The following is a 9867-nucleotide window of genomic DNA, read 5'->3' on the forward strand; positions in this document are numbered from 1 at the left end:
TCTTTCATAATCCAGGATTGTATTCCTTTTATTAATATCATGTATATTAAAAATGGAATAATTCCTCTTTTACTTTTTAGAGAAAATTATGGAATATATTGAAATTATGTTCTTTCCTAAATAATACTAACTTCCATATATATTAAATTTAGGAAAAAGTTATGAATTGTATCTACCAAGTAATACTGCCCGCCAGGCGATACTATTTTCTAGGTGATGCTGTCTGTCAACTGACACTTATCCGCCAATGTTAACAATTTGCCATAGCTATATGTAAGAGGGTATACACCCATTCTATTGGCGTGAAGTTTGTTCGATTTAACCATAGGGCGTCACCCTATAGGTTATTATAACATTGGTAGTAATACTAGAATATTTCTAATGTTACAAGCAATGTGTGGCATCTAGAAATGCATCATTGCTATCAAAGTTACAAGTTCATGACTCGAAATAAGTTTTCTTTGATAACCTTTTCATGTATCATATCCCTTTATCCTTTATATCTAGGTTGGACACAAGTCATGGCATAGTCACAGCTGTAAAGTCCAATATTATATTTCTTGATATTCTTAGGAGACTATGTTAAACAAATAAGTGTGATATCTCATATCAACTTATTTGAGCATGGCCATGCATTTCTGGTCTTGATTAATCATATCTAACTACATGGATTGTGGTATATTGAACATTAGTCTTTATAGTACAACCTGTTACGGTAGACATTTAACTGTATCAAAATATACAACTCACGATGTTGGGACAATGATGATATCAAGTTTGAAGATCATATACATAGTTATCACCATGGGTAATGTTTGTGACTATTACATAATAATCCAGGAAACATCCTCATGGAGGGTTAGTCCAATATGTTGTTCTCTGACACATACTCATGTATTGATTTTGACATCCCTATGTCAATGACAACACTTTGTCATCAATCAACTACAATTAGTCTCAATGCACTATTGTTGTCCAAACCCACATTAATACTTAACTAAGAACCTTTTAAGAATAATCATATCATCCTCATGACTTTATTATTAATCAGTTTATTTGTAAACACAGAAAAAGAAACTGAAATAACAATGGTAATGCCTTATATAAACAAACAAGGTAAAACAATTATGTAATTATAATCATCTCATTATTGGTATTAGGCCATACTCTAACAATTTGGGCGTGGAAGACTCAAACTTGTATTTCCTTGGAAGAAGGTTGATTAAGGAATCCACTACATTCATTATTTTGGAATGTTCCTTGACTTCTTGGTGTAGCAACTCTTTCTTTGGTGATCTCTTTCGCCCATCCATAAACAAGAACAATGCTTATTCTCACCCAAATAAAAAATTTGGTGCATCAACTAATTGAACTCCTTCGCATACTCCCTCATTGTGTGTTGTTACATAAGCCAACGCAACTTAGCCTGAGCCTCATCCTCAGCATACTCTAAGTAAAACTGCCCCTTGAATTCACTCTAGAACTCATAGTCCCAATACCATTACCATCTTGTCTCTGATCTTGGGACTTACGATGCCATCATAACAAAGTGAGATTAGTAAAATACGTGGATGTAGTATTTACCTTGGTAGAATCGTCCATGATGCTTTTGGCATGGAAGTTTTACTCCATTCCCCACAAGAAGTTGTCCACACCGTTTGCGGACCTTGTCCCATTGAACTCTTCCGATTTTGGGACATCTACTTTGGGCTTGGGTGTCGTAGCCAACACTCCATTTCCCAAAGGAGCTTTGTAGATAATGAGCTCCTCTTTCAGCTACTCAATTTGTTCCTTCAAGGCTGACACCATAGCCTCGAGAAGATCATCCCTATTGCTGGATATGGTGCCCTAAGTGTAGTATTTTTGTCAATGTACACTTGTAATTTTTTTCAAATAGATTGATTAACAAAACAAATTCATTGATTACATTAATATACTTTGTATAATTGTCCTCATATGGTTTTTGCATGCAAAGAAAAATGGAAGCAAATATTACTCATCGATTCTCTAATGTTTAAACTAATATTAAATGATATTATGTGGTCAAATTGCAACACAGAAAAATAACTTATATTAGTAGAAAAACCTAAACATGCCCTTGGTTTAATCAGAAATTAGAAGATCGATTGAGAGACTAATTAGTCATCTATCAAATCCAATTGGGGAGATGTTTTGTTTTAGGAATCAGAGCAATGACTTCCAAGAGATAGAGACATACATGTGACTAACAGTACATCAAAATATAGGCATACATGTGACTGACAGTACATCAGACTGGACCCAAGAGGAACAGATCTTAAATTTATTTATGGATTTATTCACTTGTGACGTTCATAATGTGACATACCTATATCTTGTGTGGATGATAGACTATGTATGTGTGACTTGTACACTTTGATGTAAGTAAAAGCCTGAGTTTGAATAAATAAGGAACCAAAACCTAATGCGTTGGTTGTACGACTTTTGCAGTATGTAGCCTCATTTACAACAACGGAGTTCATAGCCCAAGACATGGGTAAATGTGTCGCAGGTTTAATAAATATGCTCAAGTGTACGTAGTCATTAACAAATAATAAAGTACTAAGTATAGAGTGTTGTCTCCACAAAGGCTAAAGTTAATTCAATTAATTACAAAATTAAATAATGCAAAAATTGTAAGTAACATAAATATGATAGAAAAATTGTCTTACTAAGTGCTAAAATTAAATCTAAGTATGCGGAAAAAATTTAAACAATAACATAAAATTGTAATAGCAGTGAAAATAGTGACACAAGTTTCAATATCAATGACATGAAAGGCTAGAACATTTATTTCCCCTTAACATACAAATATCATGAGCAATGTTGTTGAATGTTGCAGTAATATCGTAGTTTACTAATCTGGAATCCACTAGCTGTAGACTTCTCTCGAAGTCACTACATTAGATATTTTAATCATCTTAAGATATGTCTATGCCAAGTTAACCTCAAGATCACATTTTCAGACATCGTTCCTAAGGATTATGTAAGGTAACAATATATTTCTATATTGTTACAAATTTAATTAATTGAAGAATTAAACATGCACCGTACGAGTTGTATGTCAATTAATTACCATATTCTCAAATGTAATAATTAACTCAATTACTTACTAATATAAGGTAAGCTTTAGCAAGTGTTAAACGTGAAAACCACTCGAAAGAATAAACAACCAATTGCACAAAAATTTATTAGCAAAACATCAATAGTTTCACACTAAGGACCCATAAATATTCTAGCATAACAAAATTAAGTCATAACCATTAAAGTGGAAACCAACAAACAAGTTGCAGCCATGATTTAAAAAAAACAGAAACAGAAACAGATAAAGAGCCTCATGTAACTTCTTCCAAAACTGAGATGTGTGATGCTAGTGATTATGCAGTAGGTGCATTCTAAAGACAAAAACAGAATAACATCTTCGGGGCTATTCACTATGCTAGCAAAATGCTAAATCCGACACAATGCAACTACACTTCAACTAAAAAAGAGATGCTAGCAGTAGTGTTAGCTTGTGAAAAATTTCAAACCTACTTGATGGCAAACAGAGTATATGTGTATGCTGACCATTCTGCGTTAAAATATGTTATGAAGAAAAAAGAGACAAAAGCCAGACTAATGAGATGGGTTTTACTGCTTCAAGAATTTGATTTATGGATAATGGATAGGAAGGGGATTGAGAATCAAATTGAATACCATTTATTCATAATCGAGAAAAATTTAAAAGCAAAGAATATTGAAGAAATTGAAGAGACTTTTGTAGATGAGCAATTATTTAGAGTAGACATCCATCAGACTAGATTGGGCAAGCATATAACACTGTGGTATTTATATTATGTCATTTATATTGCGAGAGGGGTCTTTCTTGTACAGGCTTCCTGGCAAAAGAAAAAGAGGATAGCCCACGAATCAAAAAAATTATGTTTGGGAGGAACTGTACGTGTTTTGACAATGTGCAGATCAATTGATCTGGAGGTGTGTAGTAGAGGTAGAGAAAATATGAAATTTTACAAGGATGCCATACATCCCCATGTGAAGGGCATTTCGTTGGAAAAAGGATAGCCCAAAAAGTGCTACAATCAGGATTTTATTGGCCAACTATGAATAGAGATGTCTATGAATTTGTAAAATGGTGTGATAGATGTTAGTGAACTGGGAATATATCAAAAAGGGGCGAAATGCCGCAAATAGGGGTAATTAAGGTTAAAGTATTTGATGTTTGGGGAATTAATTTCATGAGACATTTTCCTAGTTCTTTCGAGAATCAATATATTCTCCTGGCTGTTGATTGTGTTCCAAAATTTGTTGAAGCAGTCGCTTTACCTACCAATGATAGAAAATCAGTATTGAGATTCCTGAGAAAAAAAATATTTGCTAGGTTTGGTACACCACGTGCGTTTGCCAGTGATGATGGATCTCATTTTTGTAGCAAGTAGTTCGAAGCAGCTCTGGATAAATACAACATAAGACACCAAATGAAGACGACCTATCACCCATAATCTAATTGGCAAGAAAAAGTGTCTAATTGTGAAATAAAACAGATTCTAAAGAAAACAGTAAACCCAAGTAGCAAGGATTGGGAGAGAAGTACATGTAACACCCCAAATCCGGTCTAAACGTTATGACCGAATCTGGCGATGTCACATTGTAACACCCCTTACCCGTATTCGATGCCGAAATAGGGCACGAGGCATTACCAGAACACATACACTTATAAACATGTTAAACCGAGTTATAAAATTTTATTCAAATTTAAACTCTTCAAATTTTTAACATGCTTTTATAAATCCTTACGTTATAACTTCAAAATAATATATTTGTAACAAATAGGGCTTCTAAGACCCAATGCATACTCATGCAATTCGATACTTCATTTCCATTTCATTTAATTCATGATTCACATGTTCATGATTCAATTCAATTTCTCAATCCAATATACATTTCAATACCACAATAATTCATTTAATTCAAATCATATCATTTGTAATTTCTATTTAATTCACGTACAATTCAATTTCATTAAGTTCAATACTAATACATATTTATTGTTTAACTTAACGTCCTCTTTTTACATCATTTTACACTTCAAGCATGAACCTAGTATTTCATTTCCTTTCCACTCCTGTTTCCTATGCACATCACACAAGATATAAACATTACACTCAACCATAGTCGCAAGCCAGTCTTTTTGAAGACTAACCACATGATAAACCATTTTAATAAAGATTACAAACTTTAAACCTTACCACCCTTTTATGATCACAAGCATATTTCCATCTAGAAATTTACCATCTCAATGCATAATTTTATAAATTTAATGTGGCATAATCCAGCCACAACTTGGCCAAAGCCTAAGCATACACACCAAACATGCTAGCCAAATAAACATATAGTATAAGCATTATAAGCATGGATAAGCACCACATTTATTTATGTATCAAACTTATCAACATGAGTTAATTCATAAACCATTTCTGACATTGCTACATACCAAATCATATACCAAGTATACTACATACACATACTATGAAACTTTATTTTCTCACATGAACTTTAACTATAACTAATAATGCACAATTATAAACATCATTTCTTTTCAATCGTTTATCGATTATAATCGAGCATATGACCAATTATACACAAATAATTCATATTTTCTTCCAATTTTTCTCTTCCTCCTCTCCATTCCACATCCTTAATGTGTATAAACACTTAAACAACATTAACTACAATTTTACTATTCATTCACATGTATATTCAAAGTTGTCTATTTGAGTTAGATTCACTAAATTATCTTTTCCTGGAGATACAGAACTCCAAATTAATATCCGTAAATTTTCTCTAAAACTAGATTAACATATATTCTTACCATAAAATTTTCAGAATTTTTGGTTTAGCGAAATAGTACAGTTTATTCCTTAAAGTTTCCCCTGTTTCACTGCTTGACAGTTCTGACCTCCCTTCAGTAAAAATTAATTATCTCATTGTACAGAATTCAAATATTATTTCCTTTTGTTTCTATTGAAAATAAATTCACTGAATATTTTAAACATATAAACTTTATCTCATAATTATTTTTTTACAATTTTTGACAATTTTCCAAAGTCAAAACAGGGGATTCCAAACTCATTCTAACTCTATCTAACTAAACTTCAAATATCTCAAACTATATAACTCTTTGTCTTGCTTTTTTTTCTTTTATGGGAAAATAGACTCATTCAAATTAAATTTCATATATTATTCAGCCTCTAATTCAATCTCCATCATTTTTGGTGATTTTTCAATGTCACACAACTGTTGTTGTCTAAACTGTTTTATTGCTAAATGTACTATTTCATAATTTCACTTTTTCACTTTCAATCACAATTCAATTCAAAATTCACTTTTCCATTTCTAAGTCGATATTCAATTGAATTCCACACCTATATTCATTATTCAATTACACTTAGTCAATTTCCCGATGAACACATCGGAATAATAACAGATACTCGGTGGATTCAGCACATAGCAACCACCTTATCAATCAATGTTGTTCGGTGGAATTAGCACATAGCAACCACCTTACTAATGAATGATGTTCGGTTCCCATAGTAGCCTGCACATAGTACTACACATGTGACCATTACCATCCGATATACGTAGTAGCCTGCATATAGTACTACACACGTGACCATCACTTTCACTTTTACATAGTGGCCTACACACAATCCGTGCCATACATGTGATCATTTTTGTCACTTTATTCGTATCCCTTTTTATTCCAAAGGTTCATTCAGGAGTTTTTCTCTTTTTCTCATTTTTCTTTTTATCGATCAATTTCAATTTCTCATCTTTCTTGATTTATAACCATACATTTAACTTATATAACCTTCACACTATTCATTCCAGTCCAAAAATCATACTTTGGCAAAATTATGTTTTTGCCCCTAGGCTCATAAAAAAATTATTCAATTTCCTTGCATTTTAGGCCTAGCTGAACCATTTTCATAACTATAGCAGTCCCCAATACTCATTTATTTACACACTTGTGACATATTTTATAACTTTTACAAATTAATCCTTTTAAGCATTTTCATCGAAAATTACTTAGTACAAATCGTTTATCACACTCCAAACATTCATATTCTTCCATAAAACATCAAAATACATGCATATCATTCATGGGTAAATTTTTAAACACAAACCATAGTTCAAAAAAATTGTAAAAATAGGTAAATCATGTTACGAGGATTTCAAAAACATAAAAATCATTAAAAACAGGGATAGAACGGACTTACAATCGAGCTTGGAAGCTTGAAAAACCCTAGCCATGGTTTCTCCATGCAATTTTCGGCCTAGGGGTTGAAGATGGACAAAAATTGGCTTTTAATTTTGTTTTTAATTCGTTTTAATAACTAAATGACCAAAATGCCCTTAATGAAAAACTTTGGAAACATGCCTAACCATACCCATTTTTGTCCACCAACTTAACCAATGGTCTAATTACCATATAAATACCTCCAATTTAAAATTTCATAAAAATTGGACACCTCTAACATATAGAACTCAACTTTTGCACTTTTTACAATTTAGTCCTTTTGACTAAATTGAGTGCCCAAACGTCAAAATTTTCGAATGAAATTTTCACGATAACATTTTGTGAAATCGTAGACCATAAAAATATAATGAAAATAATTTTTTTCTCGTTGAATTTATGGTCCCGAAACCATTATTTCGACTATCCCCAAATTCGGGCTATTACAACTCTCCCCCCTTTAGGGATTTTCGTCCTCGAAAATCTTACCAGATAGCAGATTAATGATCTGCTTCTACATAGTACATTTCAAATTCACACATGATTTTGGACTTTCATATCTTTTATGGATAATCACATAGATTCATAAGAAAATCAGGATATCGATATTTCAGCATCAGAAGCTACACAAAGTATCGAAAAATTACAATCCATATAGAATGATATCCATTCCGATGATAAAAAAAATGTCTAGAAAGATCAATGTCACTCATAATTAATGGAATCCAAAGTAACAGAAGCAATATAATTTCATGTGTATTCAATAGAACAATAACCAGTAGAAACAAAATATTAGCCTCACTTAGACTTTACCGTCGATTTTCATATTCACACAAGGGAATAAATACCAGAAAAAGTCATGGCAATGTCAAATATAACCCAAACAAACCAATAATTCTTTCATCATTTAATATGTTTAGCTAATGTTCTCATACGATAAGAACTCTTTTTGAAACTAAACAGTCACATGTACCTCTGAGGATAATTGTACACACAGAATGTCTAAAAGGAATCATAGTAATTACCCCATTATAGCTACTGTACTCAGCTATTAATACAATACAAACATTACTCAATTGTCTAATTCTGTCATCAGAATTTTCACATTATCTCTTTACTAACAAAAATCGATCCAGAAAAACTTCTGGTTAATTCTTTCTTTAAATAACATACCTGAATAAATCATTTAATCAGATTTAACTTCTTTTGTGACAATAACTTTGCATAATCTGAGTAGTTTTCAGAACTATCCAATATCTCTCTTTTTATATTGTCTTAATTTGCTAATTCATTCACTTTTCCGACCACATTATTAATCTTCTGTACACAAACTTCTGTAACACTACACTCGTAAGCTTATTCAACCAAAATCTTACAAATTTCATTGTAACATTTTACTGATATGGGGGTGAGTGTAGTAAAGCCTCAAATTTATCTTACACATAAATGCACATAACACATACTATCACAAATAGCCAATTCATTACTAATTTCACATTCTCAAAGCATTTAATAAACATTTGCTTTTAATCACTTTTGTTCTCAACACATAATTCATATGCCAACTCAAAACACTAATTCACAATCAAAATTTCTATATAGCATCATAATCCAAATATCATAACTCATGTGCTCATATAATTATAACATTTATCAATAACAAAATGTTATACTCTTTGATTCATACCTTTATGAGTTTCAACTCATAATCAATACATTTTCACTCAAACATTTAAGTGTTTACTTATATACTATCAGAATTAACTCAGTTGAAAAACATATCTGTCTCATCAAGATAATTTTTGTCATAAAACAATACTGATAGGGGGTGATGGTGAGGTCATAAAGCTTCTAACTTGCTCTCATAGATACATATATATATGACTTTGCATTCATCGTCAATGTAATACCATCATAACCACGTAGTTCATTCCAAGCAAATTAACACATCTATTTATTATGAATATTTTTTGTCACCCACAATTTCATACAATGAATTTACTTACTCAAGCTCAATATTAATATCTAATTAAATTCAAATACTTAGCTTTCATTTTACTTACTGACATTTCTTCAATTAGAGAACGTCTTACAGAATTGAGTACTTCGTTTTCTTTATGCCACAGTCCAACTATGGTCTTACACATATTTACATATTGATGCCATAGCCCAGCTATGTTCTTACACAGTAGCACATATCACACCGATGTCATATCTCAGATATGGTCTTATACGGAAATCACATATCACATGTTGCCATGGTCCAACCATGGTCTTTTTCGTCAATTCATCATATATCACTGAACGAAAGTACTCATTCCTGCGTTCTACTCAATTTAATCTTCTAATTTAGTTTTCATACTATTATAATATTCATGGTTCAATAATAAAGACATAAAACAAAACATCATATTACCTCTAATTTAACAATTAAATATAAGATTCTATCATATGAACGTACTGATTTCACTTATTCAAGCAGATGTACATAAACACACATTCCATCTATTTAAGTAAATTCGCTTACCACATTCACTTAATCAAATATGTTGAGC

This window comes from Gossypium hirsutum, chromosome D13, assembly GCF_007990345.1.
Source record: "Gossypium hirsutum isolate 1008001.06 chromosome D13, Gossypium_hirsutum_v2.1, whole genome shotgun sequence".
In the NCBI taxonomy this organism is placed as follows: domain Eukaryota; kingdom Viridiplantae; phylum Streptophyta; class Magnoliopsida; order Malvales; family Malvaceae; genus Gossypium; species Gossypium hirsutum.